The 11,983-nt window shown below is 46.6% G+C and overlaps 1 pseudogene; it reads right to left on the bottom strand.

The window, feature by feature from the left end:
* LOC100623026 lies at nt 8,626-11,497 on the bottom strand (annotated as a pseudogene).

The raw sequence follows: 11,983 nt of genomic DNA, 5'->3' as shown, positions 1-11,983 counted from the left end.
ATTGCTAAGTCTTAGGCAGCCAGGACGGGAACCATCGCGGGGCAGGCATTGTTCTCTGGATCAGGCGGCTCCAGAGCCGATTTCTTTTTGCTGCAACTGTTTTCTTTTGCGTATTGGTTGTCCGCCGCGCTCAGGGGATCTGACACTGGACCGGCACAAACAGCCGCCGAAAGCTAATAATTGGGCTTTGTTTTAAAATGGGCCACAGCATCTTTCTGAACCTCTCGATTACGCGCGGTGTAACCCACGTTTGGACACCCAGCCCGAAGAGGAGGAGCAGATTGCAGAGCCTGGCTTCGGGGGAACCGAAGACAAGTGCGTGGGGTGGGGGGGGAAATGCCGGCTGTGGTCCCTGGGGTCCACCGACCCAAACCGGCGGATTACGCGGGGCGTCCGGGCCAGGCGGCGCCGGCGGGAGGGAGGAGAGCCGGGCCGGCGGGCGCTGGGCACAAAGTGTTCCGGAACACCGCGGGAGGGCCTGCCAAGTTCTCGGCAGGCTTGACGCGGAAATGTAGATAATGAGGCCCAAGGGCGGGACCAGGCACAGTGCGCCCGCAGGCTCCGTCCGAACTGCCCCGCGTACGCCGCAGAAGGAGGCGCGGAGGCCTGGAGAAAGAAAACCGAGACTCGCTGGCCTACCTGTAGGACCCTCTTAGAGGCCGGCCGCAGGGATCGTGGAGGACCGGATGTCATAGGGTCCCACCTAGTGCTCCAGGGTCCCCGGGGCAGGGTGGGGGGAACTGAGATGCCGGCCCCTTCTTCCCTGTCTTGGGAATGGGAGTGGGAATGGGGGGATGCAAAGATCAGTATTTGTTCGTAGGACCCAGCCTGCCAAACACAATGATTTTTTAAAATCTACATTAAAGTACTCAACCTTCTCAATAACCCTTGGATGTAAGTATTCCTGCCTACTTTCTAGGTCTCTGAAACTGAGGCAAGGAGGGTGGGTAAGGATGCCTGGCACTTAAAAGCCGTTCGGTAAGGGACGTTTGCTCAAAACTCAGTTCCCTTACATTCTTTCCATTCCGTTCATTTACTTCAGATGTGAATTCGGTACCCCTGTGTGCCAGATCCTCTGCTGGGAACTGGGAGTGCTGGCACCAGAAGGGAACCAGGCTCCCTCAGGCCTAGGGGCTGCCACCAACTGTCCCATAGGGATGCACAGGCTTCCAGATGCCTGTGGGAGCACTGCTGCTGTGACAGCATCCCCTGGCTTCCTTATCTGTAAATGTCCCAGGCTCACTGTGTGGATTTAATGAGTTGATACGGGTGACATGGGTAGGACTGGGCCTGGAACGAGCAAGCATTCAGTCAGTAGTGGTCATTGGTACAGCCAGGAAGACCAAGGTAGAACAGGTAATGCCAAGTGAATGACAAGGGGCCATGAGAAGGAGCCAGAGAGGGGAGGGAAGGAGCAGGAGAGGGAGGTGCTAGGGACCTTTATAAGACAAGATGGTTGAGAAAGATGGGAAGAGTTGGCCAAACGAAAGCTAGGTATCTGTGGGGAGTGAACATCTTGGGATAAGGGATCAGCATATGTGAGACCCAAGAGGCACAGTTCCATAGAGAAGCGTGGAAGGGATGGAGCAGAGAGAAAAGGGCAGGGCAAGGTGACACAGAGAGGTCAGCGGCCAGAGCTCAGGGACCTATACCTTGGTGAGCACTTCCATCTTTTTTTTTTTTTTTTTTTTTGCCTTTTCTAGGGCTGCTCTCAAGGTATATGGAGGTTCCCAGATGAGGGGTCTAATCGGAGCAGTAGCAACCAGCCTACGCCAGAGCAACAGCAATTCAGGATCCAAGCCAGGTCTGCAACCTACACTACAGCTCATGGTAACGCCGGATCCTTAACCCACTGAGCGAGGCCAGGGATTGAACCTCCAACCTCATGGTTCCTAGTCGGATTTGTTAACCACTGAGCCATGACGGGAACTCCAGCACTTACATCTTTATCCTAAGCCCTTGTGCGCATTTCCATCATAAGCCAGCAAAGGGTTGTAAGCAGATGACTGATGCAATCAGGTGTGTGATGGTGTCTCTGGCTGATGAGCAAAACTGGGCTGGAAGGGTCAGCAGTGGGTCCAGAGGCTATATGCCCGAAAGAATTGAAAGCAGGGATCCCAAGAGATATTTGGACACCCATGTTCATATGGCCTTATTCCCAAGAGCCAAAAGGTAGAGGCAACCCAGGTGTCCATCAATGGACAGATCAATGGATAAACAAAATACGGAATATTATACAGTCATAAAAAGGAGTGAACTTCTGATACAGGCTGCAGAATGGACAAACCTTACAAACATGATGCTAGGTGGATTAAGCTGGACATGAATGATAAATATTGTGTAGTTCCACGTACATGGAATATCTAGAATAGGCAAACTTATAGAGACAGAGATTAGAGGTTACCAAGAGTTGGGAGAAAAAGGAATAGAGTTCCTTCCTTCCTTCCCTCCCTCCTTTCTTTCTTTCTGTCTGTCTGTCTCTCTCTCTCTCCCTCTCTCTCTCTGTCTTTCTCTTTCTCTTTTTAGGGCTGCACCTGCAGCATATGAAAGTTCCCAGGCTAGGGGATCTAATCAGAGCTGAAGCTGCTGGTCTACACCACAGCCACAGCAATTTGGGATCTGAGCCGTGTTTGTGACCTAAACCACAGCTCACAGCAACGCCGGATCCTTAACCCACTGAGCGATGCCAGGGAGCGAACCTAAATCCTCATGGATACTAGTCAAGTTTGCTACTGCTAAGCCACAACGGGAAGTCCAAGAGTTATTTTGTAATGGTTATAGGGCTTCTGTTTGGGGTGATGAAATAGTTCTAGAAATAGATGGTAGTGATGGCTGTAAACACCATAGATGTAATTAATGCCACTCAACTGTACGCTTAAAATGGCAATGTTTATGTAAAGAATTTGCCACAACTTCAAACAAATTAATAATGTAACATGCCAAAACCCACTGAACAGGCTTCAGCATGGGCGAACTTTACACACATGATGCTAGGTAGAGTAAGCCAGACACAAATGATAAATATTGTGTAGTTCCACTTACATGAAATATCTAGAATAGGCAAGTTCATAGAGACAGAGATTAGAGGTTACCAAGAGTTGAGAGAAAGAGGAGTGGAGAGTTATTTCTTTTTTTTTTTCTTTTTGTCTTTTTCGGGTCGCACCTATGGCATATGGACGTTCCCAGGCTAGGGGGCCAATCAGAGCTGCAGCAGCCGGGCTGCGCCACAGCCACAGCAATGCCAGATCTGAGCTGCATAAGCAACCTATACCACAGCTCACTGAAACGCTGGATGCTTAACCCACTGAGTGGAGCCAGGGATCGAACCTTGTCCTCATGGGTCCTAGTCGGGTTCATTACCCCTGAGCCACAATGGGAACTCCTGAACTGTTCACTTTAAATGGGTGAATTGTGGGGTATGTGAATTATATCTCCATAACGCTGTTTTTTTTTTTAAATATCAAATTATGATCACAAAGTGGATGATAAGGGGATGATCAAGAGGGGAGGGTAGCCCGGAGGCTGTGCCTGTGCAAGGCGCTGGGGCTTTGCAGGCCCAGAGAGAAAAGCAAAGTGGCCAGATTAGAAAGCTAAGAGGGATGCGTGGAGAGGGCAGTGTGACTAGGTGGTTGTGGGTCGTGGGTAAGGTCCCTGCCTGCCCTCTGCTTTGCCCCTCAGCTACTCTCTGGCAAATCAGATCTTAATCCTAATCTGATCTCTTTAAGAACGCTGGAATCTTGCAAGAAAATTAAAGAATTCCATTTATTTCCCTCTCTGGTGTGCAGACTTATTGTGCCCCCAACAAAAAGGAAGCCGGTTGCTCCTCACCCCCACTTCCCTCTCTGAACATATTATACAATCATATAGGACCACCTACATAATTCACTGGCCCAGCGCAAAATGAAAGTGCATGGCTCCTTCTTCAAAAGTGATTACGAGGAGTTCCCATGGTGGCTCAGTGGTGACGAACCTGACTAGTGTCCATGAGGACGAGGGTTCAATCCCCAGCATTGCTCGATGGGTTAAGGATCCGGCATTGCTGTGAGCTGTGGTCTAGGTTGCAGATTCAGCTTGGATCTGGCGTTGCTGTGGCTGTGGCATAGGCTGACAGCTGCAGCTTCAATTCACACCTAGCCTGGGAACCTCCATATGCTGCAGGTGCGGCACTAAAAAGAGACCAAAAAAAAAAAAAAAAAAAAGATTTCGAATTTCAAGAGAGTGATAGCAGGGCATTAAATCCAAAGTGGGTTTTTGGGGGTTTGTTTTTTTTTTTTTTTTTTTTGGTCCTTTTTGGCCACTCTAGGGATCAGATCTGAGCCACAATTGCAACTCACGTCACAGCCTCGGCAATTCCAGATCCTCTAACTCACTCTGCTGGGCCAGGGATTGAACCTGTGTCCTGGAGCTGCAGAGACACCGCTGATCACATTGGGAACTCCCAGTGTGCGTTCTTTGAGCACAGGGCCATATGCCCATGAAGCTGGCCCTGGTACTCCCAGCATCCCCATGTCTCAGACGCAGAGACCAACACCACAACTCACACGGATCATCTGCAGCAGGATTTGAAGCTGTCTTCTACAGCAAAGGCACAGAACTTAGGGAATGGATGCCAAGATGGAGTAAAATGAAAGTGTCCTTTTCCACGTGACGGCACCCCTGGTCATCTTGCCCCTTCTTGCATGAGTTTGAGAAGTACTTCTGTACCTTGAACACCTAGTCTTTTAAAAAAAATTTTATTGAAGTATAGTTGATTTACAGTGGTGTGTTAATTTCTGCTGCGCAGCAAAGTGAGATGGTTATGTGTATATATATGTATAGATATATGCCCTTTTTCATTATGGTTTGTCACAGGCTATTGACGATACTTTCCTGTGTTTTATGGTAGGGCTGTGTTGTTTAATCCATCTATATACAATAGTTTGCCTCTGTTGGCCCCAAACTCCCAATCTCCTTCCCCACCCCCGCCTCAACCTCACCCTTGGCAACCACAACTCTGTGGACTATTCTGTACATGAGAGGCATCCCTGTAGGACATTGTAAATTACGTACCTTAATTCCTGCCTTTTTTTTTTTTTTTTCCCTTTTAGAAGCAACCTTTTTCCTCCTCTCCTGCTCTAAGTCGCATCTCTATTTTCCTCCTTCTTTGAGATCCTGGCCACTTCCCTCCTAAACCTGCTTTGGAGGATGCTTGTATGCTGTGCACTTAAGTCCGGCCCTGAGCCTGCCCTCTCCCTGGGCCATCAAGAGAAGGCTTTGGGGCTTTCAGCAAAGATGGGCTGCAGCCGTTCCGAGAAGACATAAGCCACCATTTGTCCGCTGCAAAGAAACCAACCTTTCAGCTCGGGATAGTGAGGCCGAATGTTGTCCAGAGCTAAAAGGGCTTATTTTTAGAAAGCAACAAACAGTGGTTTGTTTATAGAGCTGGCACCAAAGAGCCATATCAATAGCAAAGAGTCTGCTCCCTGAAGACTGGGAAAGCTGGGGTGCTCTAGAGAGGCTGTGTGGGGAACGTTTGGCCCGAAAGCCTATGGAAGGCGGCCTTTACATATTGGCTCAAAACCGGTGTCCATGAAGGTCAAAGTTATCGAGAGCAGCAGTCTGTCCTCTGCCACTGACAAACAGTCACCCACCTTGGACCTCCCTGCTTTTTGGTTTTTCAAGTTGGGAAAATGACAATGTTGGACTCAAAAGTCATGTTGGCTCTAAAAGCCCATAGCTTATTTAAATACGATGTGAGATTTCAGGAAATTGGGCTAAATCTATACTGGTTCCTTGCCATTCCTTAAGATATCTTTTTCTTTTTCTTTTTTTGGACCATGCACATGGCATTCAGACATTCCAGGACCAGGGATCAAACCTGTGCCACAGGAGTGACCCGAGCCACAACGGTGACAATGCTGGATCCTTAATCCAATGAGCCACCAGGGAATTCCCTTCATATTTTGTTAAATACATATTCTTCTTTCTTTTTGGCTCTCAGTTTGTTTCTATGTTATTCATATTTTTTCTCTTTGTAATGAAGGAATGTCTCGTGGCACAAGCAGATTTGGGGGGGGGGGCGGTTCTTAGAGATCATGAATGATTAATTTCTGATCTGTGAGAGATTTCAGTGTGAAAATGCCCAGGTATTCCAAGCAGTAAGCTCAGTTTCTGGAGGAGAGTGTGACTCCATCCTAGAAGGAATAGACACCTCTCAGGTTGGAAAGTTCTGGGTTCCGCCAGAAGGTCTGAGACTGCTCCTTGCTACCAGTGACACGCTGCCTCTAGCAAATGCTGCAGGGCATCCAGCCTGCCTGGGCCCCCTCCAAGAACAGGGCCATTTGAACGTTCCTGTTGTGGCTCAGCGGAAACAAACCTGACTAGTATCCAGGAGGATGCAGGTTCAATCCCTGCCTCGGTCAGTGGGTTAAGGATCTGGTGTTGCCATGAGCTGTGGTACAGGTCACAGACACAGCTTGGATCTCACGTTGCTGTGGCTGTGATATAGGCTGGCAGCTGTAGCTCCTATTCAGCCTCTAACCTGGGAAATTTCATATGCTATGGGTGCAGCCTTAAAAAGAAAAAAAGACAGGGCAGTTTGCTTCAGAGACCCCAACCCCCTTCTCTTCCTACCTCATTCTCTGCCATCAGAAAGGAAAGAGTGCTGGGAGTTCCTGTTGGGACTCAGTGGAAACGAATCTGACTAGTATCCATGAAGACTCATGTTCGATCCCTGGCCTCACTCGGGGGGTTAAGGACCCAGAGTTACCATGAGCTGTGGTGTAGGTCACAGATGAGGTTCAGATCTGGCATTGCTGTGGCTGTGGTGTATGCCAGCAGCTATAACTCCAGTTCTACCCCTAGCCTGGGAGCCTCCATGTGATGCGGGTGCAGCCCTAAAAAAAAAAGGCGGAGGGGGAGCGTGCTGATGGAAGGAATCACCACAGTACATTGGAAAGAAGCACATTTAGCTCAGAACCACCAGGCTTGCCCTGCCAGCTGACACAGTGGAAGGCCGTGAGTAACTGTACAGACTCCATGGTCAGAGTTCAAAGGTTCGAATCCCACCTCTGCCACTACTGGTACTTGTGGATGGTGGTACAGTTTAGAGCCAACAGCTGAAATTCAGGCTAGTCAGAGAAGAAGCCTCACCCATGGTAATAACCATAACCATTTCAGGAGTTCCCGTTGTGGCTCAGTGGGTTAAAAACCCGAAGAGTATTCATTCAGATGTGGGTTTGATCCCTGACCTTGCTCAGTGGATTAAGGATCTAGTATTGCTGCACATTGCAGCATAGGTCTCAGATGAGGCTCAGATCTGGCATTGCTGTGGCTGTGGTGGTGGCCTGCAGCTGCACCACCAATTCAACCCCTAGCCTGGGAACTTCTATATGCCACAGGTACAGCCCTAAAAAAACAATAATAATAATAACCACTTCATAGCTTAGTATGTTAGTATTTCTTGAGCATAAGACAGTGTTTGGTTTCTATATAACCCCCTAGGGATGTCTTTGTGATGAAATGCCCTTTGCCTTGTTAGGTAATGATGGAAATTGTTTCCAACTTGTTTCTCTGGATGCCAGTGACCTTGGTCCCCTGTCAGGAAACTGGGCTGGGCTTCTTCACCAGCATTTTGTTTTTCTCTTTCCGTGGACTGGCTGGGACACTCTCCCTGACCCTGGTTTCCAAACACCCTCCTTCTCCCCACCTCTGGCCACTCTGATGACCTCCTCACCCATTTCCTGCCCACTGTGACATAGCTGAGTTCTTGGGACCTCTCTTCCCTCCAAAATGCCAGCCGAGGAGTTCCCTGGTGGCTCAGTGGGTTAAGGACCTGGCATTGTCACTGCTGTGGCTTGGGTCGCTGCTGTTGTGTGGGTTCCATCCCTGACCCAGGGAACTTCCACATGCTATGGACGTGGCCAAACCACCCTCCAAAACAAAAAAGCAACGACATAAATTGCCAGCCGAATTTGACATCAGTTCCTCCAATCCTCAAAGGCTGACACTCTCTAAACTTGCTTTTCCTAAATTATTTTTTACTGTGGTAAAATACACATTAGCACCTTCATTTTTCTTCTTCTTTAAATGCTTCCCATTTTTTAAAAAAATCTTTCTGCTTTAAAATTTTTTAATTTAAACTTTTAATTTTTTAAAATTTAATTTCACCATTTTTAAAAGGTGAATATATTGACCACATCGGCCCCGCTAGTAATTGTTTCTCTCCTAGAAGGAAAAAAGAAGGATTGGCATATATGAGCCCAGTCTGTTTCCCTTTGGTCAACAGCAATAAAAATCCTTTAGCAAAAGCCTCAGAAGGATGGGGAAAGTCCTTGGGAGGCCAAGGATGCTGCACAGTTGCTGGGGATAAACAAACCTGCCACTTCAAAAGGTACAGTACCTGCAACCCAGCAAGGGAAGGTACTAGGAATTGACAAGGGCGCCTTCTGTAGGTGATGTAGGTGCACGCAGGGCTCACAAAAAAATTCTCATTCCCTCAAAAGCTTTTATGATACATTATCATTAACTAGTCTTTTATTATTAAACCTAAATGGCCAACTGAGACAAAGAGTTCCGAGATCATTCTTCGTCACTGGTATTGGGAACAATATTAATTTAGCCTCCTAAACTTGCCAGTTCCAGCAGCTTTCTTTGCTACTTCTTTGATGACACCCACAGCAACCAGCTGTCTCATGTCACAAATAGTAAAATGACCCAAAGGAAGATCATCAGAGAACCTCTCAACACACATGGGCTTGCCAGGAGCCATATCAATATGGCAGTTGAAATGCACCAGGCACGAAGCTTTCACCAGATTTCAAGAATTTGGGGTTATCTTCCAGCTTTTTCCCAGAATGGCCATCAAGGTTCTCTTTCAGCTCAGCAAATTTGCAAGCACTGTGAGCTGCATGACAAGCCACACAAGTGGGTAGCCAGCACTGATTTGGCCTGGATGATTCAGGAGAGTCAGGAGGTCAGCAGCTTCCACTGGTGGGTCACTTTTGCTGTCAAACTCACAGGACCATGGTGAAGACATTTGAAAGACACCTTCTCAATATCGAAGCCCACATGGTCCCCAAGAAGAGCTTCACTCAAAGCTTCATGATGCATTTCAACTGACTTGACTACAGTTGTAATGCTGACTGCAGCCAAGGCGACTGCCATGCTGGGTTTGAGAACACTAGTCTCCACAGGGACAGTACCATTCCATTCCATCAATGTTGTAGCCATCCTGGAGGAGCAGACAAAAAAGGCTTGGCAGTTGGACAAGTTGGTGGCAGGATGCCATCCATAGCCTGAGGAAGTGTGTTTCCACAGGCATTGCCATCTTTATGGGTGGCTTTCCATGGCTCCAGCATGTTAGCACCACTCCAAGCAGAACTGGTACAAATGCTACCATGTGAGTGTTAACAGCCAATTTTCTTAATGATTTCCTTATATCTCTTTCTGGCTGTAGAAATCTCTTCTTTTAACACCAACAATTAGTTGTTTCACATCCAGTGTGTAAGCCAGAAGGGCATGCCCATGGGTATGTGTGTCTTTTTTTTTTCTTTTTTAAATTTTTTATTACTCAAATGAATTTATCACATCTGTAGGTGTATAATGATCATAACAGTCTGATTTCACAGGATTTCCATCCCACAGCCCAGGCACATATCCCCCACCCCCAAAACTGTCTCCTCCAGAGACCATAAGTTTTTCAATGTCTGTGAATCAGCATCTGTTCTGCAAAGAAGTTCAGTCTGTCCTTTTTTCAGATTCCACATGTCAGTGAAAGCATTGGATGTTGGTGTCTCATTGTATGGCTGACTTCACTTGGCATGATAGTTTCTAGGTCCATCCATGTTGCTAAAAATGCTGGTATTTCGTTCTTTTTAATGGCTGAGTCATATTCCATTGTGTATATATACCACATCTTCTGGATCCACTCCTCTGTTGATGGACATTTAGGTTGTTTCCATGTCTTGGCTATTGTAAATAGTGCTGCAATGAACGCTGGAGTACATGTGTCTTTGCGAGTCGTGGTTTTCTCTGGGTAGATGCCCAGGAGTGGGCTTGCTGGATCAAATGGTAGTTCTATGTTTAGTTTTCTGAGGCATCTCCATACTGCTTTCCCCAGTGGTTGCACCAATTGACAATCCCACCAGCAGTGTACTAGGGTTCCTTTTTCTCCACACCCTCTCCAGCACTTGTTGTTTGTAGACTTTTGGATGATGGCCATTCTGGCTGGTGTAAGGTGGTACCTCATCGTGGTTTTGATTTGCATCTCTCTAATAATGAGTGACGCTGAACATCTTTTCATGTGTTTCTCGGCCATCTGTATGTCTTCTTTGGAGAACTGTCTGTTTAGATCTTCTGCCCATTTTTGGATGGGGTTGTTTGTTTTTTTGGTATGGAGCTGCAGAAGTTGTTTATAAATCTTGAAGATTAATCCCTTGTCAGTCGATTCACTTGCAAAGATTTTCTCCCATTCTGTGTGTTGTCTTTTTGTGTTGTTTAGGGTTTCCTTTGCTGTGCAGAAACTTTGAAGTTTGAGTAGGTCCCATTTGTTTATTTTTCTTTTTATTGTCAATACTCTGATAGGTGGATCTGAGAAGATGTTGCTGTCGTTTATGTCAGAGAGTGTTTGGCCTACATTTTCCTCTAGGAGTTTGATAGTGTCTGGTCTTATATCTAGGTCTTTAATCCATTTTGAGTTTATTTTTGTGTATGGTGTTAGGGAGTGTTCTAATTTCATTCTTTTCCAGTTTTCCACTTATTGAACAGGCTGTCCTTTCTCCATTGTATATTCTGGCCTCCTTTGTCATAGATTAGTTGGCTGTAGGTGCATGGGTTTAATTCTGGGCTTTCTATCCTGTTCCACTGATCTACATGTCTGTCTTTGTGCCAGTGCCATGCGGTTTTGATGACTGTTGCTTTGTAATATAGCCTGACGTCCGGTAGCCTGATTCCTCCAGCTCCATTTTTCTTTTTCAGGATGTCTTTGGCTATTCTGGGTCTTTTGTGCTTCCAAAAAAACTTGAAAATATTTTGTTCGAGTTCTGTGAAAAATGTCCTTGGTAATTTGATAGGGATTGCATTGAATCCGTAGGTTGCCTTAGGTAGTATAGTCATTTTGATAATATTAACTCTTCCGGGTATGTGTGTCTTGGAGACAATTTCACCAACACCATCAGCAACAATCGAGGCAGCACAGTGTGGCTGACCTGACTGTGATCATGTTTTTCATGAAGTCTCTATGTCCTGGGCCATCAGTGATAGTCACATCATACTTGCTGGTCTTGAATTTCCACAGGGAGGTATTGAGGGTGATACCACACTCATCTTTTACTTTATCCAAGACCTAGGCATCTTTGAAGGAGCCCTTTCCCATCTAAGCAGCCTCCTTCTTAAATTTTTCCGTGGTCCTTTTGTCGATCACACCACATTTGTAGCTCAAATGGCCATTAATGGTAGACTTGCCTGAATCAACATGTCCAAAGATGACAAAGTTGATATGAGTCTTTTCCTTTCCCATTTTGGCTTAGATCCAGTGGTGGGTTTCACAGTACGTGTGTTCTGGTGGAAAACCCATTGCAAAAAAGTAGTGGATCTTTATCATGTATCAAGTTCCTGTACATGCATAGGTCTTTTTCTTTTGAATAAACTTTTTCTTTGTTTTTTATGGCTGCACCTGCAGCATATGAAAGTTCCCAGGCTAGGGATTGAGTTGGAGCTGCAGCTATCAGCCTACACGACAGCCACAGCAACAGCGATGACCGGATGCAAGCCATATCTGCAACCTATGCCTCAGCTTGTGCCAACCCTGAATCCTTAACACACTGAGCAAGGCCAGGGATTGAACCCACATCCTCACAGACACTATGTTGGGTGCTTAACTTGCTGAACCACCATGGGAACTCCTGAATAAACTTTTAATTTTGTAATAATTCTGGATTTTCAGAAAAATTGGAGAGGGATTCCGTACGCCCTTACCCAGTTTCATCTAATGCCCTTATTTTTG

The sequence above is a fragment of the Sus scrofa genome, chromosome 13 (genome assembly GCF_000003025.6).
Source record: "Sus scrofa isolate TJ Tabasco breed Duroc chromosome 13, Sscrofa11.1, whole genome shotgun sequence".
Lineage (NCBI taxonomy): Eukaryota > Metazoa > Chordata > Mammalia > Artiodactyla > Suidae > Sus > Sus scrofa.
Note: the sequence above shows the minus strand (reverse complement) of the source record. Positions and strands in the feature narration are given on the sequence as shown.